This window comes from Sceloporus occidentalis, unplaced genomic scaffold (genome assembly GCF_023333645.1).
Source record: "Sceloporus occidentalis isolate IW3139 unplaced genomic scaffold, rSceOcc1.0.p SCAF_107, whole genome shotgun sequence".
Taxonomy (NCBI): Eukaryota; Metazoa; Chordata; class Lepidosauria; order Squamata; family Phrynosomatidae; genus Sceloporus; species Sceloporus occidentalis.
In genome coordinates, this window is record NW_028317087.1 from 1,017,057 (window position 1) to 1,042,682 (window position 25,626).

General features: G+C 39.4%; 2 non-coding genes across 2 annotated transcripts; both read right to left on the bottom strand.

Annotated features, from left to right (window-relative positions):
- Nucleotides 1-10,211: 10,211 nt before the first annotated feature.
- On the bottom strand, nucleotides 10,212-10,331 carry LOC149283240 (small nucleolar RNA SNORA26). Its single transcript, XR_016277933.1, has one exon. It is a non-coding gene; the product is annotated as a small nucleolar RNA SNORA26 (small nucleolar RNA).
- Nucleotides 10,332-11,002: 671 nt separating this feature from the next.
- On the bottom strand, nucleotides 11,003-11,123 carry LOC149283241 (small nucleolar RNA SNORA26). The gene has a single exon (XR_016277934.1). It is a non-coding gene; the product is annotated as a small nucleolar RNA SNORA26 (small nucleolar RNA).
- Nucleotides 11,124-25,626: the final 14,503 nt, after the last annotated feature.

Consider the following 25,626-nt stretch of genomic DNA (forward strand, 5'->3'; position numbering starts at 1 on the left):
TGTCCTCTAATGTAATTCTATCCATATCAACCCACTTAAAAAGTTGGATAATGTTGAATCGTATATTATGGAGGTTTAGATTTTGCAGACTTTTAAAATATTTATTTTAACAACATTAAAGTGCAGCACTGTCTGTGATTATTTTGATTGGTAGTCACATAAAGACAGCTATATCATTATTTCTGCTAGAATAATAGTCACTTGGGACAGGAAAGCATAAGGAACCAACTAATACACCGTCACATGTATGTAATGGTGATGAGGAATGATGAGGAATGGAAAAAAAAGAACGTTTCCCAGGTTTCTTAAAATTATTAAAAAAGAATAGCACCTCTGTATCCCGGTGCATTACCGCACTGCTCTCCATGTGGTGACCATGAGCGTTAGGAAATATTTATTTTGTTCAGTCTCACTAATCCATTATACTGATATGTGTGGGAACGAGACTTAACTGCTCATAAGACTGATGGTAATTTACGTACCGTATCCACTACAGACTGGATACCTAAATAATTAATGTAACAATAGAAACAAAAATAGTTGGCAGACAATTACAAGAGATACATGTTGCTGTATTTTTTTATAATGTAAATTTTTATTGAAGGTTACACAACTGTAAAATGTGATACATCCATATGCATACATCAGTATAAAGTAATACAAAAGAGTAATACACACTGGGTTTTCCCCAGGGGTGCCACTTCTCTGGGTGTCAGGGCCACTAAGGAGAAAGGTTGTGGGACCAGCGTTGCTGCCCGCCTCACTCCCCCATTAAAAATTGCAGGACTGATTACTGATGTCAGAGTGGCTACACAAGATTTCAGCGGGGCCATCCACAAGGGGGGGTCTGGGTAGCCAGAGGAAGAAAGTTCCCATGCATGGATACATCTATAAGTATATAGAATACTCAGAAAAAGCATTTTATTACCATACCTGGGAACTCTCTGCCTTTGGCCTGGAGAACTCAGGGAGAAGAAGCCCAACACCCACATTCTCTGAGTCATGGGAGTGGGGTCCTGTCACACCATTTGCCCTTTAACCCCTTGGCTGCTAAGCCATTTCCCACCTGGGTGCTAAGCCGTTTTTTGGCATTTTGGTGCATCTCACGTTTAAACGCGTTTAGAAGTACATTTCCTGGGAATAAACTATACAAACCATATATTGTTTTTTTCAGCACACACAGCAGATTCCAAATATACCATTTTTATATGTGTATGTCTCATTAGGTTTGCAAAATAAAGCCAAAAATTGGAAAAAAGTGTATTTTTTCACTTCTGACTCAATAAAAACTAGTTTGTAATTTTATTTTTCTAAACTCTAATATCAAAACCTGTGTTACTAAATATTTGTAGTAGGTAACCGGTCTAAAATAAACAGAAATTGAGAACAGTAGACTGTGTTTTTCTAATATTTTATTGCTAAAAGTTAAATTTATTAGACTATCACAAAAGACATCTTTAAATTTAATGCATGGCTGCCGTCAATTAAACAGCTCTAGCTGCCTGGGATGTTAAAATATGCCAACAAAACTATATATTTTTAGAAAACTACACCCCCAGCTGCAGCAAATTGGGTCTTATTTGTATTTGTATCACAAAGCTGACGTGCACAACAAATAAGTGAATTTCACACTTAAAATAAACAAAAATGTAAATTAAAAGCGCCAAGTTCATTTATGTCTTGCGTACTCCAGTCTTGTGCTACTAATACATGCAGCCCCTCATTTGATGCGCCAAGGGGTGTAGTTTCTGAAAATATATACTTTATATACCATAATTTAACTTCCCAGCTGTCTAGAGCTGTCTAATTGCAGGCATCACCCCTAAATGTTTAAAGACAATTTTTTAACAAGATTCTCAAATCTGCCATATCTGAAGTTAAAGTGGTCTAGACATCTGGGAAGTTAAATTAGGGTACATAAAGTACACTTTTCAAGAAACTACATCCCTTGGCGCTTCACATGAGGGGGTTACACGTATTTCTAGGACAAAAGTTGAGTGCACGGAATAATGACGGAATATGTCGCTTTGGCTAGAAAATATCTTTTTTCTAACCATAGCGACATGTTCATTTGTGTCTTGCGCACTCCAGGTTTGTACTAGAAACTCATGCAGCCCCTCATTTGATGCACCAAGGGGTGTAGTTTTTGCAAATGTGTACTTTTTAGGCCATAATTGAACTTCTTACGTAAGCAGTAATGCCACGTCAAGGCTTCAACCCTAATTACTGATCATTCACACGCCTTTCATATCTCCATTCACTCGCAGAAGCACACACCATACTATCTGTACATTCACTCACAGAAGCACATACCATTCTTTCCCCTTACAATCCCAAAGAAATGATGGTAAAGGGAGAAAAAAAAAATCACTTTTACAGCAAAAATAAGTTTTGCAGTAAAAATGCAAGGCGCTCCAGGGATGAGATGGTTACTCACGTACCGCACAGGCTAAATGGCTGATTTTACTAATATTTACAGTTCATCAGGATTTCAAAAATTGCTTTCCTCTACCATTGGCTAAATTTAACCCCATGATCAAAGGGGAATTTAGTATCGGCCATTTTTAAAAAGGGAATGTGACTTTTCATAGCTATATGATCACCGTGGTAACATTGGCTACCACAGTGATCATTTAGCTAGAATACTTAAACTTTTTTTTATTTTTTAAGTTAAACTAGTTTATGTTTAGATAATTTAATTTGGGGGTCTCTAGGCAATTTTGATCTTTATTTATCTTCCTTTAGAGACCCCCAAATCATTTTTTAAACTTTTTTTTTTACATTTTAATTTTTTTAACTTAATAGTTTTTATTATTTTTTCACAATTGTCAGTTATTAATAAAGTTGCGCGGTGACGTTATCGCGTCATTGCGCGTTCCGTCACCGGCCGGATCGGGTTGCCCCGGTGATGCCCTTCAGTGTGAGGGGCAGATCGCCGGGGTAGGTGGTGATGGGGGTCCACAGATAGTGCTAGCGACGGCATGGTGCTGTCGTTAGCACCTGACTGGGACTGCTAGCGACGGCACCATGCCGTCGTTAGCAGTCAAGGGGTTTTTAAATGGGGGGTTTTACCGCAATGTCAGCGGGAAAACCCACTGGCACTAGCGGGACAGCCCACTGACATCAGTGGTTAGTCCTGGCCGTGTCCCACAAGAGTGGGCTTCAGGTAGCCGGAGCAACACATGCCCATATATTGCTTAGCTGCGTCAAAGTACCCCAATTTTGGTGAGTCCTTTCTAATTTTTCCTGGCTGTATTGCTTCAATGCGCTGCATTTTAACCCACTGAGACCTCATGCAATTCAAAGCCCTTTCTGGACACCATTAATGAGGCACCTGTGTGTTGGTGGGAGCTTAACCTTAATGTTTGGTCACAACCTGCAAATATACACAAACAATACAGAAAGGCTGGAAGATTATTTCAGGCCTTGGAGACAAATATCTTCCTAGCTGCCATGAATCTATTGAATAGCATTTGCAGATACATTCTAGAATTTCGACATTGCTGTAATTCATTACAGTCAATCAAGAGTTAAATATTTTTTTTTGCTGGAAATAATCTGCTTTTGTGTATAGTCAAATAGAAGCTCCATTGTACCATAAACATTCTGGTGACATGAACCTTCATTCAGGTGCAGCAGGGCAGATGGATGAGGCCCAAACTTTTGTACACAGCGTGCAGGTGTGCACATCAGTTTCAACAGATTACTTTGCTAGGTAGAATCTTTCTGCAGGTTCTCAAATAAGATCTGTTATTTTTTACAGTTCAGTACATGAAATATCCTCATGTAACAGATCATCCTAAGCAATATACACTACATGACCAAAAATATCGTGACACTCCTCTTAGTTATTAGGTGATTAAAATCAAACACATAGGCAAGTCAGTTTGTGAAATTTCTGCCCATTTATATCTGCCCCATCCACTGTAAGGTCTATAACTGTGAAGTGGAAGCATCTAGGAGTAATAACAGTTCAGCCACAAAGCGGTAGATCACACACTCACTCGTGTAGCACATAAAAATCGCCTTCTTCTGTGGCATCACTTACTACAGAGATCCCAACTGCCTCTGGAGGTAAAATAAGCACAAGCACTGTGTCAGAAGCTTCGTGAAAAGGGTTTCCATGGCCGAGCAGCTGCACACAAGCCGAATATCACGGTGGAACCTGGCCTGGAGTAGTGTAAAACACACCACCACCGGGCAGTGGAAACGTGCTCTCTGGAGTGATGAACAATGTTCACTATATGTAAGTCTGATGGACAAATTTGAGCTTGGTGGATGCTTTTAACTTTGTGGCGCCAGTTTTGTGTAGGCTCTTTCCTGTTCAAGCTGTTTGATGAGTTTGGTGTGGAGGAACTCGAGTGGCCTGCATAGAGCCCTGAACCCTGAACACCTTTGGGATGAACTGGAACACTGATTGTGAAACAGGCCTTCTCCTCCAGCATCAGTGCCTGATCTCACAGATGCTATTTTGGCTAAATGGGCAAAAAATCCCACATACACTCTCCAAAATCTTGTGGAGGCCAACTCAATATTATTAAATGTTTTGCATTTGGATGTCCAACAAGCATCTACGTATGATGGTCAGATGTATAGTATATGACCATGGGGACAGCCATATAAATGTTTTGGTTTCTCAACCTCTGTATTATTGTCCCTCCTCTATAAGGTATCTCCCTCCTGTTATTGAGTTACTGATTGTTGTTGATTGAAAATGGATTATATAACGCTAGATGTGCCACGTTTACCTTTATTGAAGTGAATTAATAAACTGGATGTCTTCAAAACAGTAGCACCAGGGGCGGGCTGGGCTGGGCCGGGCCGGGGGGCAGGGGGGAAATTGCCCCCCAGGCCGCCCGAAATCTAATCTAAACGGCCGCTGGGTGCTGATGCCGCCGGCCGGCGCTACTTTAATACTTTTTTTTAAAATTTAATATGGCAAGCCGGATCGGCTATTAAATGAAAAAAAAAATAGTATTAAAGCAGCGCCAGCCGGCGGCATCAGCACCCAGCGGCCGTATGCGATGGCCGCCAAGTGATGGGAGCAGCGTGAGGGGTGAAAGCTCCGCCCCCTCGCACTCACCTTTCACCCCTCACGCTGCTCCCATCACTATGCAGCCATCAGATTGCTGGAAATCGAATCTAAACGGCTGCTGGGTGCTGATGCTGCCGGCCGGCGCTACTTTAATACTTTATTTTTAATATGGCAAGCCGATCCGGCAAATTAAATAAATAAAAAAAAGGATGAAAGTAACTCCGGCCGGTGGCATCAGCACGCACCGGCCGTTTAGATAAGTTTTCCAGCAGTCTGATGGCCGCATAGTGATGGGAGCAGCGTGAGGGGTGAAAGGTGAGTGCGAGGGGGCGGAGCCACTTCACTTGCCCCCCAGGCCTTAGGCTGCCAGCCCTCCCCTGAGTAGCACTGTATCAAAGTGCCAGCTATAGAGCGAAAACATGGGGTCAGAGTGTCTATCTCTTACATGATAGAATCATATGCAACATATCCACAATAATATAACTGTTTAAATGTCTCATCTCATCTAACAAAAACCTATACGTTGACCAATAGATCATCTTCTGAAAACATTTTGAGTACATGTGGCAGTATTAAAGATAAGTGCAAAAATGATGCCCGTTTACAGTCATGTCAATTATTCCCGAGTATCCTGTTGTTAATCCTGAACATGATGAGCATAAATGTTCTGTGCTGAAATGTGTCCGTGACATGTGGCTTCTAGGCTTTTCCACAAACTGGAAGGATTTTGAAGCTAAAGAGCATTGAAAATAAAAACTCAGCACCAATGTATTGCTCCATTATGTATTTTTCATATCCTGAAAAGTATTTCAAAGTGTGTTAAAATGGTCACAAAAGCCACCCAAATTTTCATTTCTGGAGTAAATGCACTATGCTGTTTTGTGAGCTTGCACATATTGCTAACATGTTTGGTCCTGATGGCTAATAATCATACTGGCTTTGGAAAGTATTTGGTTTAAGTAACATACCAACATATTTTCTATTTGAGTTTGTATTATATTGCACTTTTGCTACCCACTATCAATACAGTTACATTACACATACAGAAAATGTCTTGCATGAAGTTGATATTGAGGTATTAGAATCCTGGAATGGCGTCCAGGGCAATGTATTTTTTGTGTTTTGGAAAATTCCGATATAAACAGCATGTAGTATTGGCGTTCCCCTATGCTCTAAGAGGGCATTGCTGGAGGCATTAAAATTTCCCTTTTGTGTTTCCGTATAATCTTTGTTTTTTTGACAGTTGCCTGAAGATCTTACACATGAAAGGCCGGTCATTGAACATCCACTGGAGCTGTGAAAAAAAAAAAAAAATGCATCAAAGAGAAGAATGAAAAGAGTCAATCTTACAAAGCCACAGTGATCCCATCCCATGAGCCCACAGAGCACAAAGTAGAGCACATCTGTTCCCTGTGTTACCCTCCTGAAGTTTGCTAACAAGGTTCTAGGTCACACTCCGGGATTTGGGAAAAACCTTCTCAAGTGTTCTATGAATGGCACCTCTTAAGCTCCTCATTCCCTTTGCATCGTGCAGCTGTTAACTACAGATGTTAACTTTATTCTCTAGAAATCACAAATGCATATCGATCAGGTTGTATTTAATGAATATACACCTATAACTTAACCATGGCGGCAAAACCGAAAGTTTTTGAAATGTTTCTAATATTATATGTAAGGAAAAAAATAATATCCATGTCCACAATAAATAATTCTAACCCGCAGTATTTGTGTAAACTCAAAGGAAGCCTGCAACCCGGATTATAATTACAACACCTGAGAACTTTTACATAACCCTAATGGTTAATGCGCCAATCCTAGGGGGCACAAAGTCTTGAGTGACTCCTGAGCCAGCCAGCAACTATTTTCCCCTTTCGAGCTGAAGTCCCATGTGTTTAACTTGCCTTAAACTTACAGTTAAATACAGAGCCTTCCACTGAAGAGAAATCTGGGGATCAGTCACAGAAAAAAAATTAAATGAGTCTGTGTTGCTGTGGCTGTTTTCTCACATGGTAATTTATGTTGGGGGGGGAGAAGAGCTGGGATATCAACTTGCTGGCAAAAAATACATTTCTCCTACAATGCAACTCGGGAATCTGAATATGTTTTTAAGTTTTGTGCTCCATTATTGTGTATTATTTTTGTGTTGTGCATATTTAGAGGTTCTGACCAAACCTCAAGGTTAAGCAGCATCTCCTGTTCTCCACACAGTCGCCTCATTAACAGTGTCCAGAGAAAGCATTAACTTGTTTGAAAGTCTCTTTTGGGTTAAAATGCAGTGCATTCCTGCCAATTCAGCTCCTTAGTAAGGAATGTAGCCATACAGTGTGACGGAATCTCCAATATTTATGCCTTAGGTGTTTTTTGAATGGTTTTCACTGAATTATTGCTTTGTTTTGTGTATATTGTTTATTATTATTCTAGCAGCAACCTGGGAATCTGGATGCGTACACCTATGTTTTTTTGGGTTGTGCACTCCCCTACTTTGTATATATTTATACACACAGGTACTTCATTCCCTCCACCAATAAAAAAATTTAAATAAATGAAAACAAATTTAAATATATTTAAAATCCACTCACCCTCCGCCAGAATTATGACAACTGTGATTTGAGCTGTAGCTCACAAAATTAGCTGCACCAGAGATGTAAAAAGTTTACATGCTTGTGGACATGAGTATTTATTTCTACATCCTATTCAATATTATATATTTTGTTTCTATAGCACAATTAAAGAACTTAACCCTACCCTGGGCTTTGTATGCAAGTAAATCTGAAATTTACTAAAGGGATTGGAGCTTTAAATGAATTACTTTGTTTCCCTAATTGGTTTGGTATACACAGGGAAATGATGGCAAAAGTTAATTTTGGGTTTGTTTTTGTATATTTACCGTAATATCATGTGATAATGCGCAGTTAGCCTTAACCCCAGTATCTATGAAAGGCTTTTCTTGTCCTAAAAATACTGCCGAACTTGGCGCTACTTGACCCCAGCACTCAAAGGGTTAAGTTTACAAGGAAAAAACAGATGTATTGCATGTAATCCTACCATCCCAAATATGCAGGAAAAAGACAATTCCAGCAGGAACGATACCATCGTACAAATTTCTGGATATCCCTGGCAGAATTATTTAGGGGTATATTATACAAGCTCAATTGATAAGACTATGAACTCCATACATTACTGCAGCGGAAAATACAAACCTTAGCATGTAGGAGCCAATATCTAATGAGTCCGTGAGTAAGGTATAATTATTATAACAGATACAGGAATAACATAGGGATGCCAAGGTTAACAGCATTATCACAAAAGAGGCACTGAGGACAGATAAGATAATCTTTACTTACTGTGCATAAAACCATCCGTTTGCAAACCTGATAATTTTATATCACTGCTATGGTTAACAAAATAAAACTACACAATGTAAGATGTGTGGGGAAAATAGATGTATACTGAAACCTTTACTTTGCAACAGATAAATAGAACTATTTTGAAGCTTATACTTGTTTGCTTGGACGCACAGATTTGCAGAAGAAATAATGTATATTCACTAGCAGATGTACGGAAGAAAAGTTAATTCTTATACCTCACCCCCCTTAGCTCCATGCCAACATGGAGCTATACTTCAGATACACAAGTACTTGACATTTATAACTTTCCCCACAAACGCCTCCTTTAATAAGTAAGCCCCATTCATTTTTGTATATGAAGCACAAAATTGTGCTCTCATTGAAATAGATTGTCAACAGCATCCATCCTGGAAGCAACACAAGCAGTGTGAGGCCAGTGCCCATGTATGCACCCTAATTTGAATTTAAATGGTTTTCTTAGAAAACTTATTAAGTGTGAAATTAGTGGTCACCACAAGGCTATTTTAAAGATCCTGGAGTGGGCACTCAAACGGAGGACACTAAAGACAGTCAGGAGGCAGTTGGCATTTTCCTAGCCGGCCCAGTCACACTGCTAGCGACGGCTCCACATCATTGTTTCACCAATTGTTAAACTATAGCATAACTCCTACAAGATGCCTGCCCACCTCAAGTGTGGTTCTGTATTTGCCACCAATTCCTTTTAGACTTTAGTCAAAGGTCAAAAAACCAATGTTCTTTTAGTGTAAATTTGATAAAGTCTCCCCCTCCCCCAGTGTGGTTGGCACTACCAAGAACACCATAGTGTGGGCTGAAGGGCACACATCCTTAGCAACCTAGGAAACATGTTCTGCTTGCCCTTTGTGTCTTCGCCTTATACGGTTGATTTTTTTAGCACCACATTTTAATAGTTGACTGCTACATTGCTAGCTTGAGAATGCAATAAATATGAGCCAGACAGTTATATAAACCATAGATTTTATTTATCAATACATTCACAGGCAATAGAAATCACGTTTCCTGCTCAAGCATTTACAATCCCTAGATCAAACTTACCTTCAATAATAATCCACCATCAACTAGTATGCCAATGCAGAATTAGCACGTTCAGCCCCAGCCCTGCTTATATATAGTACACTTCCTATGTTCACATGACAGTTTAAAAGTGCCACTAAACGGCTATACCAACATACAGCCATGACATACAATACTAAAGGTGCTATATGAAAGCATTCAGACAACCTAACGCACAATACTCTACAATGTACCACATCCAACTACTGCTACCCAAAGTTTTTGGCATCTTGCAGGATTTCCTCTTCAGCTTTCAGTGAGACGTTAGGAAGGTGTTGATCAAATATGCAGAGAATGAAAAATCTTCCATTATCACAATTCAAGATTCCAACCTGTAAGTTATTTAGAACAGTTCGGTTAGTCGATCTCCTTTAACTACACCAGTTACATAATTTGACTTGCAAGCCCTGCATATAGTCTATAGACTTGGCAAGCTGCAGCTGCTTGAAATACCTGTTGCAGGCATTTATTCATTCTAACTGCATTCTGATAGAAGGGTTTAATGCAACACTGTTCTTGTGTTGCGGTTACATGAACTGCACTAATACACCAAAAGTAGCATAGCAAATATGGCTATTGTGACATGACATTTTGTAACAATTTTATTGATATGTAATATCGCCTAGAAAACTGGCATTCCATAAAGAATAAAGTTTAGCATTTAAAGCACCAGGCTGGTGTAACACTTATATACCATACTGTTTGACCGTACAGATTAATTAACATTATCACATTGACAATATTGCTCCAGACAGGATTCAAAGCAAAAACACACACTTCACTTTGAGTTTTATAGAGCTTTTTCTATACCCCCCTGTGTTGGCCACTTAAAGAATGAGAGATCCTAAAGTGGGCAAAGCTGAAAAGGGGATTGGCACAAAGATCAGCTTTGAGAATTATGCTCAGAACACCAAGCGGCGTTAGCCCTGCATGGAAAGCAGTAACGCAGCATCTCAGCCCTGCATGCAAAGCAGTAACGCAGCATCTCAGCCCTGCATGGAAAGCAGTAACGCAGCATCTCAGCCCTGCATGGAAAGCAGTAACGCAGCATCTCAGCCCTGCATGGAAAGCAGTAACGCAGCATCTCAGCCCTGCATGGAAAGCAGTAACGCAGAGGGCGAGTGACATACCTGTAAGAAAGTGAAGCTTCAGTCCCAAGGAGTCACCATTGGCAGGCCAGCCTGCAAACGAGAAAACAAGGATTTGGTTAGCTGCTGTATTCTATCACACATTATTTCAGCTGTAACACAATACATTTGTAGCAGTGATAACATGATTACTTTAACAGGGGCAACAAGCTATATAATGTTAACATAAGATTAAACTGATCGTTTCATAACGTGGTGAGAGGACCGACATATAGAGCGAGGTAACCTACAAGGACCCAAGACCGGCTCCACCGAGGAGAGGCCTACGAACCATACATCAGCCCGAAGCGGAAACATCCGTAACACACGCCAGTATTCGTTACTTTGCAGCACGAAATAGAATTCTACGCAGTCATGTAGAGTTCTGGCCGAGCCAAAGCATATGTAGCTCACGACAGGATACAGAGAGGAGTAAGGCCTCCATCTCCATGTTTTAGAGAGCCCATGATCTCCCCCCCTGTGTTAGCCACCGCAGAGCATAGAGCAGCTCTGAATGGGTAATGAAGGGGTTAGGCGTGAACGAAGAAGACATATACTTCGTCTTAAAAATTATTAACAACGAGCACACGCTATACTACGGCCCGGTCCCGACTACAACCGCCATCAGACCCTCAACTCACCCTAGCCAGAACAGAAAGAAAGCTGAAGCGCCTCTCGTAGCGTTAATAAAGCGAGCGACATCTCGCGAGACTTGCTGATTTTGATGGAATTAGGTATACGTCACGTGATGCGGAACTCGTATAAATTAGGTTGAGGCCCTATCGGGAGTTGGTTTTGTGTGAGAAATCTTTATCTCCTCGCTGGCCGATCATGGTGCAGGAGAGTTTAAGGCTTTGAGATTAACATACAAGTCTAGAGGGGAATGGGGATTCGGGGGAAGGACCGTATCATAAGAGTATATTACCCTGCTGCTGCTAATGGTCTGAAATACGCCCGGAGAGAGGGTAGCTGTGTGGTTGTTGCTTTTACCATGCGATTTTATTTAGGAATATAAAATACAATATATTGTTTATTAATATGTATAATATACGTTTTGGGCCTGTTAAAAACCAATACTTAGCAGGGAGGGAAAACAATCACTTATAATAGGGTGTGATTTTGCTATGCTAGTGCAAAAGTTGCCACATTGAACTACAGTTATAGCTTCAGCAAAGCTCTAAAGTTTCTGACCATGGAAACCGTATCTATGTGTTCTAAACACATAGCTTTTGTTATACACGCATGCGCGGTCAGGCCTGAGATCTGGAGACGTACAGACTCTGTGCCAGTAGGACATTAGCAACTGGAAGTTCTCACAGGGACTCAGCCAACATTGCACCTATAGGTTTGTCCCCATTGAATTTTGACTAACGCTGGTGCAGGTGGTTTTTGTGAGTAAAGCGTTACTGGAAGATAATTTGTTATAGTCTAGGCCAAGATGCAACACTTCGCCTAAAAACACCCCAAATGAATTGCAGGAAAATATATTGTAGTAAAACTGCATTAAACAACCTACTTACACAAAGCACCATCGTGCCTGCATGCCCTCTCTTAGTCTATTTCTAACAGGTTAGCAATGGGCACAAGTGCATCTCTTCACAGGTCAAAGAGCTTGCAAGGACACCTCACAACCCAAGTCTGTGCTCACACTTCCCTGTGCAAGCGCAGACCAGGCTTTGGTTGACCTGTTGGTGCCGCTTTAGCACCTACACCACACGCCCGTGGAACCGCTTCACTACTCATGGGCCGTAATAACTAAGGCTCCTACAAGTGAGTTCAGCTACCTGGGTCATCTGGTGCCAAGACTGGCCTTGTTGATTTCATCCACTCATTTGTTTTACTAGTCAGACAATTTTTCCTTATTCACACATACAACTGTGTAGACCCCCCCCCCCCCCCAGTGGAGCAGATGGGGACCATTAGCCATGAGGGGCCAAGCTTGGGCTATTAAAAAAGATGACCTAAACAGAATTTGTGCTTACTTCCCAGTCAAGTCTTACTAAAAGGAGCTGTGTAGAAAAGCAGAGGAACACCTATTGTAGTTTTGTAATGAACCCTAATGAGTCTAGGTGGCTATATATTTGCCTGAAGCCAAAACACGCAATGAAAAAATAAGCTTGTGCCAATGGCCCAGAAATCCTCTATCAGACCCAGAGGTCATTTGCGCTCCTGCTTGGTTAATAAAACTAGTATATAGCATAATTTGTGATTTATAATAGAATAATTGTAAACTCATGATATTCTTTAATAGTAATGTAAATGGAATTCATGGATGTAACACCATGTGTAGTATACACAGCATTAGTTTTTACGATACAGCCATGATATTATCCTCTGATTCCATGCTTTTCAGAATAAAATGTGCTGATAAGACATGTTGACATTCTTATTCTTATGGTTTTTTTTTTATTAACCTGCTTAGGAAAACCATCCTTGGGTAGCCATTTGCAATTGCTAATTGTTTTTTAGTGAAAGAGTACACTTTTTGTTTAATTTAAGGTGTAGGCAAGTGATCTTCAAATTTTGCTAAAACATTCCACATACCAGACCAAGTTTATTTCACAGGGATTTAGGACAGGACAGGACAGGACAGGAATAAAATTAGCACTGCCACCAGTGGCCTTTGAGAACCTTATGCAGGGCAAAGGATTAACCCTAAACTGTAAGATTGAAGTAAAGTGGTGTTAGGTGTCAATTTAATCTGTTTGTTGATGTATCACAAATTACAGATCTTCTCCAATTATTTTTCCATCTGTAGAAAGTTTTCATCACGAACATTGACAGCATTATTCCTTAAATGGTTATTAATAGGAATGTTTAGTGATTTTAAGACTAGACAGAGTCTCTCAAAGCTTGTTTGAAGAAGACAAAATCTCATGCTATCAATTGGCACAAAAGGAGGCATGCGACAGATACCTTATTATCTCACATTGTGACTAACCACATAAAGCATGTGATATATTAGTTTGCATTAGCCACTTTTAGGAATATTTTCACTTAGACCTACTAGATCTTTCAAGTGCAAAGAAATGTTTATCTTTGCAAAACTGTAAGATGAATTGTACTTATGACCTAACTTGTCTGTCAAGACACGCCAGTCTTACAGGTATCTTAGGTCCCCGATACATACTGAAACATGGGAGAATGTTTTTCTGGTGTTTTTAGTATAATAAACATTATAGCAGGTATTAAAATATATAAACCATATGTGTTAGTCACTGTATGCTACACCATATTTGTTTTTTCTGTGTATTGCATTTTTGTCTTTTGGCTTGCAAACATTTGAATGTTAATGTATTTGTTCTGTATTTTGTTCCCTTACAGAGAAGGACACATTTCAGAGAGAAGGGAGTAGAATAGATTTGATTTAAAAATAAGAAGAATTTAATATAGATAAGTGTTTGTCTTGTACACCAAATATCCTGTTTAATCAGGTTTTCTGTCAGGGGAAGGCACTGCAAATGGGAAAGGCAATTGGATTGTACATATGCATGTTCCCATTGTTCCCCTGTACTTAAGTGCATATAGTGCTGGTGCACCTCATTCAGTGGCATGCAGCCTGGGCAAGCTGCGCTCCTCAAAGTAACACTGATTCTGGGTTTGCTTCACTAATAATTAAATACAGTTGGACATGACTTTCCTACTAAGAATACGGTCCAGTTACAAAGACCGTCACTTTCCTAGATCCTCCTAAATGCTGAAAATGTATATAGTATGAATGAGGCAAAATGATATAGTATGCAGTTTACAGAATAGTTTGGTAAGGGAGGTCTGATATCCGATAGACTTATTGTCTTCCAATGATCTAGTTGATCCTTGCGTGTTTAAATAAGCTGTCTGTTTATGTGTACAATGCAGGCGAGTGTATTCAGTAAAAGGGGAATATTTGGTGAGTAAACACAGTATACTTTCATTCAATTACATGATATCCCTGCTTGAATGCAGGTGAGTAAATTAATTATCTTCAAATCAGTTTCCTTGAGGACTGCTATTTAGAGCCATTTGGTTAACACATTTGGTGAGTTACTACATAGAATCGTCCCAATAGGCTTTTTAATGGTTAATATTTAAAGGGTCCCAGGGTCAGCTTATTGAGAGAGCTTGCAGGTATGACCCTGACAATAGCAGCTTCTGTTCCACTTCTTCAGTCTTGCCACATGTTATAGCTTCCCCTTTGCCAGCTGTGTAATATTTGGTGGAGCATTCACTCCACCCATATGTTTTCATTTGTAAAGTGTAACAAAGATTTCCAACCCCAGTACCGTCTACATATGTATTCCCCAAGGTAAGTAATCGGCACTAAAGAAGTTAAAGGTATCCCTTACCCTAACCCATTATTCATATGGATACTGCTATATAAACAGTAAAGTTAGCAAAATATTTTGTAGGACTTCAATGCAAATTAAAATTCGAAATCACTCGCCTGTTGATTTTTACTCTAATTTGGCCAAGATCCTCTCTGGGGAAAATTTCTGTTTAGGAAGCAAACGTACATATCCTGTTTATTAATTTTTGAATGAAAAGTGGAGATGCAATTCATAGAATATTCTAATAGAAAATATGTAATGTTCTGCACCTACCAACCGCTGGTGCTCCCTGACTCCTTGGGGCTTTTGGAAATAAAGACATGTTAAGTTAAAACCCATTACTGACATGAGACTGGTGGATAATGGAGGCTGAGCAATAACACCTACACACCTCAGCCCATACTCTTCCTGTGTCTTCCTATGTAAACACAACTCAAGTGATCGATTGTTTTGGGTATTATTCAGTTTTATTTCCTGATATCTCACGCTACGTCCTTTTTATTGTGGATGCTTTCCCTGATATTTTTCGTTGGACACTGTTCTTCTCTACTCTCCAGCCAGAATTTTCAATGTGTAGCTTTCTGATCTTGGACGGATATAACGTGGGGTTAAACTTGAGCTGGACATAAGTGGATTTCCTCATGTGAAACTACCTGTAGACACATCTTAAACTTTTCTTTTATGATGACATTGGATTATGTTAAATTATGTTGTATTAAATCTAAATCAAATACGGACTAATATATATCAAATAAAACTATGAATTGTCTATATGAGAATTATTCAGATTGATTAGTACATAAAATGGATTTATATATTTGTTTATACCAATTAATTTACAAAGACTTTTAAACTTGATTTAATCAGTTAACCAATTATAATATGGATTAGAGTGGATCAAAATATACCAGTCATGAATTATAAATTATGGACTGTTTATAGGAAATGAATTATATGGCATGATCAGATTAATGAATTTAACTTGTAAATCACTTATTACATGTTTTAAGATAATTTGAGATATATGATTTAGTAAGATACCTATACATTATAAAATTTTTATTATGTTAAACAGAAACTAAGAATACTACTTGTTTTACAAATATTGCAATACTCCCCAAAAATAATGAAATATAACTCAAAGAAGAACAAACCAGGTCACTCACAAGATCAGCGGAAATCTCTTACTTTAGAGAAGGATGCTAACGCTAGTCAAATTTCTCAGTTGAAGAAAATTCAATTCAACAACCAACTAAAACGAGTTTATTACAGAATTAATGAATAAATACGAGAAAATAAAAACTAATACAACTGCTCTAAAAGCTAAAGCAGTTGTACTTTATCTACTTAAGCAACTGCACAATTATAAAGATCTTTAATAAATTATTTTTTGAAAACAAACAATTTTAAATATTAAATAACTGATATGGAAGACCATAAATGCAGGAAAAATATTAGAGAGAAAGCAGTTTGAAAGCTATTTATTTTTAACATATTTCACCTCAAGCCCTGGGAACATATTTTTGTGAGATTTGAGATTTCACATTGCTTTTAGCTGATATTATTATTATTATTATTAGGAGGCTCGGGTATGGACAGGTCCAGATCCTACCCTCTTGAAGTCGATCATTGTCTTCGGTTTCCCACAGTCTAGCAGGGACCTAAAGTGGATGTTACAGGCAGTGAGAGGGGCGGCTTCAGTTAAGAGATCTCCTCCTCCTATGTCGGAGACTATGGGGGTGGAGTCCCTGACATCACTAAGGGGTGGCCTTAACCCCTAAGTGGTCAATGCCAGAACTCAGGTGTTCAAATACTGTCTTTCCTGAGAAACTTGTCTCCTGGATTCCTGTTTTGCCTGCTGCCTACCCTTGACCAACTACCTAATGAATAGTAAAGTTATACAGTCATACAACATTCATACTCCAATCATACTTAGGGCTAGAGCTACTATGTGGAAATGAGATTATTTTATACCTTATTATCTCTAGGAAGATTAATCCAAGGACTCCAAATTTGCTCATAAATATTATATTGACCTCTAGAACTGAAGAACCCTAATTCCATCATCTTTTGAAATTAGTTATACCTCGACCTCCTTTCCAAGTTATAATTTCCTCTGATTTCCATTTCTTAGTAATACCTATTTTTGCCGCTATAAATTGTGATATTTAAAAATTTTTGTGGCTTTACCAATGGTAGGTTCATATGGAATAAGAGCTTCAACTCTTATGTCTTGATTTTAAATTTATCATTCTCAATAATACCTTTTGCAGTTGTTTCAGGGATTCTAATCAAGGACAATCCCACCAAATTTGCAGCATATCACCTCTATCTGTCAGACATCTCCAACAAAGATCAGAATTCAAAACAGAGATCTTATGTAGTTGTGTTGGAACTAGGTACCAATGATACATTTTATATTGCAGTTCCATTAGGGATATACAATGCGTATTCAGTCTGGTTATTAATAATCCCTTTAGCCAATCTCCCATATCAAATTCCATACCTATTAATTTTTCCCATTTTAATAAAGGAGCATATTTATCATTTTGGTTATCTCTTTTAAAAAAAAAAGACAATCTAGAGAGTTGACCTTTTCGCTGTATTTTTAAATAAGTTATCTATTGGATGATTATGAGTTAATAGTGTCATATATGTAGTTTTTCAATCTTAGATACGGAAACATATATTTGTTTTGAATACCATATTTTAGTTGTATATTATGAAAAGATAATATTTCCCTATCAACAATTATATCAGATATTTGATATTCCTATTTTCGTCCATAGAGATATATCTGTATCTTCCATATCATAACCTACCATAATTATAGGAGAATTCAGAGAAAGGGTATTTGTTAATTTTATATACATTCTTAAATTTATTTAAAGTAAATAATAAGTAGGGCTGCAACTAACCATTTTCATAATCCATTAGTTGGCCAATAAAATGTAATTAACAAACTGGATGTTAACAACAAACAGAATAAAAACTTAAAATTTACATTAACGTGTCATTGTTCTCGGTGCACACAACACTTATCTCTATCACAAGGGCATTTCTCTAATCGCCTTCTTATTTTACTATGACATAATAATAAAAGGTGTATTTTAAAGGTACAAGAACCCAAACAATATTTCTCAAACTAGGTTTTATTACCTAAACCATAGGTTTTAAAGTAGCTCAAGACATTTCTAACCTAGGAAACATCTCCCTGTCTCTCAAAACAATGTCAAATTACATTGCATTAGCAACCATTACACAACTGTACAAAGTTTTAAAAAGCAGAACAAAAAAAACAAACATTCCTAGAAGAGGTGGACAATCACTTTTCCCAAAAATCTGCATTATAATGTAAAAATGTTAATATGTCCACATGCTCAGGGCTGAGGCTGGGTCTTTTTACAAGCGATGTTGCTTGCAGCAGAGAAGAGGTGCTCTGATGGCGTGGAGGTGTCTGGGATACACAAGTATGATTTTGCCAAGGTAGGATATTTCTCTTGGTTACCATTCCACCAATTCAAAGGGTTTCTCTCCTTGGCAAGGGGCCTCTCTGCAAAATAAACCTGGACCTCATTTCTTATATGAATATTAATATCCTCCTCAAGATGCCCCTCTCTAGTCTCCTCTTCACTACTACCCCCAGACTCAAGGACCGAGTCAAGTAGAGATGCTGCAGATGTTGAGGGCACACCAACTCTAGTTACAGGTGAAGTGGTCGTTTGCTGCTGCACCATCTCACTTCTTACAGCAATGTACCTCTGTGTGCACTTTTCCCTGTGCGCTTATAATTTGCTCTGGTAGAAATTTTAATCTTATAAATTGTGGGTCCAGGGCAGAGGAAATCAGTGTTTGGGAGCTTTTCAAAAAGGATCCCCTTCCATCTGCTGTGAAGCTGGTCTGTTGCGGTGCCTTGGAAGCTCTTCAGCAGAGATGAGCCGAAATAGGCACCCTCATTGGACCGCAATTCTTGGCCGCTCATGAATACAGTAGCGCATTCAAAGGGCTTAAGAGCAGTGGAAGGTTCTTCAGAACACTCCACTGGTCTGGTTTTAATTCCAGATAATGTTTGCCCCTTTGTGTAAATGATGGGTCAGACAGAGTAGCAGTTACCGGCCACTTTTGTTCAATGAGTCTGTCAACCCTACAGTAAGTACTATTCCATCTTGAAGAAGCTTGTGCTCAGCTGTACCCATTTGCTTCTGCTTCTCCTTCAACTTGCTGCTGGCTAGCTTTCACTTTTTTAAAATGTTCAACTAGTTCTCTTGCAGCACTAACAGCTCTCTGAAATTCCTGAATGCTTAAATGCCTCATTGATCACCGGCTGTAAGGTGTATCTAGTGCAGCGGATACTGGTCCACCCATGCTTGTCCTCCAAGATGTTCACAGCAGCTACATTATTTGCACAATGGCAATTATTATTTTTTAGCCGGAATTTCAAATTTTGCGGCGACCTCCTCCAACCATTCTCCAATGTTTGCTGCTGTATGCCTGTGTTCCAGAGGCATGGTAGTGAGGCAGATCGAAGTTATCTTCCAATCATCCCCTATGTAGTGGCATGTAATGCCAAGGTAAGCCTCAGTAGCTACACTTGTGTATATGTGTCTGTTTGTAAAAGCAGTTCTGCTTTTATTAGTGCTGATGGCATCCTTCACATTCTGAAATGCCTCTGAATACTTCCTCTCCACCAGTTTGGTAAAATGAGTTCTTTGAGGGAAGAGTATATCCAGGGATTAATACACTGACCATGCTTTTCAATCTTTGGTCTTCATCCATGGACAGTGGCCGCAATGTCAGTAACTAGCATTTTAATAGAATCTGTTACAACTGCTGCTTGTTGCGGAGTGCACGGGATTTTGCTGCACAAACTCTGTCATGGTACGCTGTTTATTTCTGAAATGAAAAAGAAAAGATGAATAGATTATATGATTAGTATGCAGAAAAAGCTATTTCTGTGTAACTCAATAAATATCTTCATTTGGATTTAACTTACTGTCATGTTTCGCCTTCCTTTGTGAAGCCCACGTGTTTCGTTTTCATGTGCTAGTTTATCATTTGTCGTGCTTCCGTGCCACGCAACCTCCATTTTGCAGGTGACAACCTTCTTTGCAGCATTTAAAGTAAAATGCTCCCATGCCTCAGAGGACTTGGGTCGCACACTTTTTTCTGCGGTTACTGTGCCAGCACCCGTTTTTACAATTTGTTTTGCAGGTAGAATTTTTAAAAAAATGTGTGGTGTAATTAATTATTGCAGTGTAATTATCCCAACAATCACTAGATCTCCTATCTTTACCTGAGCCTTGAGAATGTTAGTGATATGATTAATTGGCAATATTACATAACATTTGTGTATATATGCTTTATATAGAACACTGTTTATTGTTACTAAATCGAATGTTTGAATGTCTTTGCTATTTATACTGAAACAGTGAAGCAATTTAATTTTCTCTTTTTAATTACACTTACAGAATATAAAAATACAAAATTGTTTCCACCCCCCCAGACATTTGAAGCAATCAAAGTGCTAAAATATACAGAAGAAACAAGTTTTAAAAAAACTAGTATAGTCAAAATGTTAGGGGCCTTTCTGAACATTTTTATGCTTATTATGCCAGAACAAACCATTAGTGCTGTTATTCTTCAGTAGTGCGGTCTCCCCAATTTAAGATTTAGTATCTGGAGTGTCTCAACTTTTGACTGATTCATTCCTGTTCTTGCTCAGTTCTAACAGTCTGGATATGCATACTACTGAAACTAATGGTACACAAGGATAAGCTAAAGCCCAAAGAAAAAACAGTCCAGAGCAAAACGAGTGGGATAAAGATTGAGCTGAACATTATGCTATTTTAATAACTGAACCATAGCCTACCTGTGCAGTCTGCATTTACAAAGATTTGTGAAAAATGGGCCTGAAGAGCTAGGTAAATTCAAGCTTGGTACTTTTGCAATAAGTCAGTTTGTGAAACTTCCATGGTCAACCATAAAGTTTGGGAACAGCAGCAACTAAGCTACGAAGCGGAAGACCACAAAGTCAAAGACCGTGGTCACAGAGTGCTGAGGCGCATGGTGCGTAAAAGATGCCAACGCTCTGCTAATTCCAAACTTTCGCTGGCATTAATATCAACACAAAAACGGTGCAGTGGGAGCCTCATGGAATGGCCCAACAGCTGCATGTAAGGTTCATATCACCAAGTAGAATGCCAACCATCGGCTCTTGTGGTGTAAAGCACACCGCCACTGGACTCTGGAGCAGTGGAAACTGTTTCTGTGGAGTGCCAAATCACTCTTCTCTGTTTGACAGTCTGATGGGATAGTTGGCAGATCCCAGAAGAACGTTACCTGCCTGACTGTATTGTGCCAACTGTAAAGTTTGGTGGAGAAGAGAAAATTGTATGAGGCTTTTCAAGGCCAGGCCCCTTACTTCCAGTGAAGGGAAATCTTAATGCTTCAGCATGCCAATACATTTTGGACAATGCAATGCTCTCAACTTTGTGGGAACAGTTTTTGGGGAAGGCCCTTTCCTGTTCCAGCATGACTGTGCGCTGGGGCACAAACTCCATTTATATATACCCCACCAGTAAAGTTCCATCGGAGCAAGCTGCCTGTCCCAAGTAAGGGTAAAGGAGAGGAGGTTTGGACGTGGGGCTAGCAACCTCACCCCATAAAAAAAAAACAGCTCATTGGATTGCAATTCTTGGCCGCTCATGAATACAGTAGCGCATTCAAAGGGCTTAAGAGCAGTGGCAAGGTTGCCCTTTTTTATATTCCTGTTCTGGTGTCGTCATGTTTTCGGACGTCTCTGATGTCATCGCGTTTCGGATATTTCCGGATATCTCCGGTTATCTTTGGTGTTTTGGTTCGTATTGATAAAGTTGCTATTCAGGACGTCAGTAGACTGAAAGGACAAGACACTATGTGGAAAGACTGGCAGCAGAAGCGGAGTAGGGAGCATATAGCAGCAACACAGCTGCATAACACCACCAAGCTCGGTAAACTAGAGCATCCCATCAAAGCAGGGGATAACCATCACAGGAATAGAACAGATGCACAAAGCACTTTGAGGAACTCCTGGACATGCCAGCACCACCAAATCCACCAAGCATCAACCAAGCCAACAAGAGATGAGGTCAAGAGAGCCATCACCCTGTTAGAGCGAGAAGACGGCTGGACCTGACAACATTCCAGCAAGTAGACCTAGATGTCTCAGTGGAGATGCTGTACTGATGCAGACATTAAGGCAAGAACAGGCAAACACATGTAAGCATGTAGCCTTCTTACAGCTCAAACATCGGGAGCTCCAGAAAGCTGTCTTTGGCAACAATGATTCAACTCTCTTTAACTCTCTTTAGTCAGTTCTACTGTAAGAATCTGAAACCTGGAGGACAGCCAAAACAACCACCAGGAATGTCTAGACCATCATCAACACTAATCTCTGGTAGAGAGTTTGCCAACTCCCAGCAGAGGAACAACTCAGGAAGGGAAAAAGGGGCTGGATAGGGCACCCTCTACCCAAGCAGCCAACCAACATCACCAGACAGTCACTCAGGTGGAACCCTCAAGGCAAGCATAAAAAGGGCCGTCCAACTAACACCTGGTGACGTAACTTCAAGGCCGACAACCAAAAAGCTAGAGAGAATGGTTTAGAAAAGAGAACCCTGGAGATCTGTAATTTGCGGCCCATACCATGGCAGGGATGACCGGCATAAGTAAGTCATCTTTCTAGTGGCACTCAACTACCTCTGGATAAGACACTGCTAAGACATGGAACCCTCTTGCACGCATGATCGCCAACATTTAAAGGGAAACCCCATCATATGTGCTAGCTTTATGGGTGTTAAGTACCAATGATACCATTTTTGTATGGTTCACACAATGGGAGACCCCACTCATCATCATCTCCTCCGCCTCTTCCCATTCTTTAATAAGGAAATTAAGGTGTAGTTCCCGTTCCCATGCTTTCGTATGGCGTAGTTTTCGGTTTATTACAGGTCTAGAATGGTACTATAACACTTAGAACTTGAGCCTGGGGAGGAAGTAGCACTAGAACATAGCATTACCAGGAGGCTGGCATTGATACATTTAGAGAAAAATTTACATACTTTGTGTACGTTAGACAGTGGACAATAGGTTTATTTAACTGTAACCTGTGTCAATGATTTTAGCTGTTTTCTCTGCCTGTTAGCCTTTGTGTCCTATTATGTGTTAAGCCTATTTCTGCCCTTTTTATGCCATTATAGCTACCATTACCTGGAGCTGGGCCAAAACGCAACACTTGGCATGACCTCCACAAGTGGAGAAATGTGAGCTGGAACAGAGCTTTAGTATTTTGATATTTTAAAATGAAGAATACCGTACATGGACTTCCCAGTGGTTGTGGTTGAGTATCCCTTGTCCATACAATAATGTATATTTAAATTGTGTAAATAAAATACTTTATTCTTTTAAATGTGCAACTTAATTTCATAAAAAGTTATAAAAAGATCAGTCTCAGTAAATTATTCCACTTTCCACATCTAAAGTGCCCCTCTTTTTTTTGTATTGCAAGTTCTGGACCAGTGTCGAAACTCTAGCTTCCAGCATCCTCATGATGGTATTTGATTTTATATGTAAGTAACACAAGTTCTTTGTTGCTTTTATATATAGCATTTTACATCTTTTGCTTCTTAGATTTTATTGCAGTCATTTGCCTTTGAATACTCCTTACGAAATCTGAAATTTTCTAAATCCTTTGCAACAAAAGAGAAAAATACAAAATGCATGCTAAATTAAACATCTCAAACAATATGTAGATAAGTGGTTTGAACTTTTCATTTTTTAAGAAAGGGTCTCCAGCAGTGTAAGTAAAAAAAAACAAACAAACCCAGTCATGTGGTGTATTGTAAACCAAATTAAAAAAGGACTATTTTATAATAAAATATTATTTTGGTCTTTTTATTTGAATATGTGAACATTATGAACCTCCTTTTATGTATTCAGTTAAGTTTGCTCCTTTAAAGGGTAAAGAAACCACCAGTCACGTGAGTGCAAATAAATATATCCTACAGCTCCCAGTCAACACTCCTCAGATATTCAAACAATACGTATATCGTAAATGGGGCGCATAAACACGTGGAAAGAATAAATAACATACAATAGTGTAATAGGTTCGACCTCCAGTGGTGTATAATTATGTAAGTTGCACTCACAAGTGTGGCATGGAAAAAAGGCTCATCAAAGTGCTTTCTTTTGAAAATCTGAAACAGATAAAAACCACCCAATGGTGCAGTATCTTCTGTTGGCATAACAGTTAAGTTATGCATACAAGTTTAGGCATAAAGTCCCAACCGAATCCGGATGGATATAAAAGTCCGTAGCGTCAACGCGTTTTGCCAAACTCAAATAATTGGCTTCCTCAGGAGAAAAATCTCCTGAGGACAGCCTCTTCAGGATCTTTGGTGAAACATGATTACCTCAATGAATGTAGATCTATTCTAATGCTCTCTCAATGGCCTATAAAGGTATATTTGTAAGAGAGGGCTTATAATATGAAATTTTTCCAATGCGCATTTTTCCAATTAAAACTTGTCCAAGATTCCCAGACTAAAAAAGGCCAAGATGTTAAGCTTTGTCTGTTCCCAGGTTAGCATTAACCATAACTAGATTTATTCACTAAACTGCGGGTCAAAAGATGTCACCTCTTCTACTTAAAGGGACTATAGTGTCCAATACAGCAACATCAATAAAGAATGCATGTTTGTAAATAAATTACCGTATTTTATTGATTATAAAACAAGGTTTTTTCCAGAGCAAATGCTCTGAAAAATAGAAATACCCCTCGTCTTATAATCGGGGTCGTCTTATAATCAGACCTCAAATAGGTCTGACTATGAGACTAAGATCCAGATCCCCCACAGCGATGCAGGGGACCTGGATCCTCCTGTGTTATGCCCCCCCCAACTTACCGGTGCTTCTGAGTCCCCGGTGCTTAGTCTGGGCAGAGTGTAGAGCTCTCCGCTCAAGCGGAAGTTGTCTATGCGAATCGCGTAGAGCGCTACACGCTGCCCGGACTAAGCACCGGGGACTCAGAAGCACCGGTAAGTTGGGAGGAGGGAGGGAGTGTTAAATGGGGGGGGATAAGGCATTTCTGCAGGCAGAGTGCTCTGTGAAATGCCTTTTAACCCCCTTAATGTCACTCTGCCTCCTGAAATGCCTTATACCTCCCTATATGCCACTCTGCCCCATAATATGCCTTTTAACCCCCTAACTGCCAGAGTGGTATATAGGGGTATAAGGCAATTCTGGAGGCAGAGTGGCACATAGGGGGTCAAAAGGCATTTCATGGGACACAGTGGCATATAGAGGGTTAAAAGGCGTATCATGGGGCACAGTTGTATTTAGAGGGTTAGGCATATCATGGGGCACAGTGGCATATAGGGGGTATAAGACATTTCTGGGGCAGAGTGGCAAGCCTTGTGGGCAGATGTGCATAACTGGGGGGGGGCAGGTTGAAAAAAAAGTAAATAAAAACAAACATTTACTGGTAAAACTTTTTTCCTATAGGGTCGTCTTATATTCAGGCTTTCTCTTTTCTTCATAACTTAATATTCAGATTTTGGGGGATCGTCTTATAATCAGGGTAGTCTTATAATCGAGCACATACGGTAAAATGCAGTTTTTACACAAGGTTGCTTGAAGCAACCAGTCAGTGGCATGAAAATGCTCCTATTGAAGTCATTGGG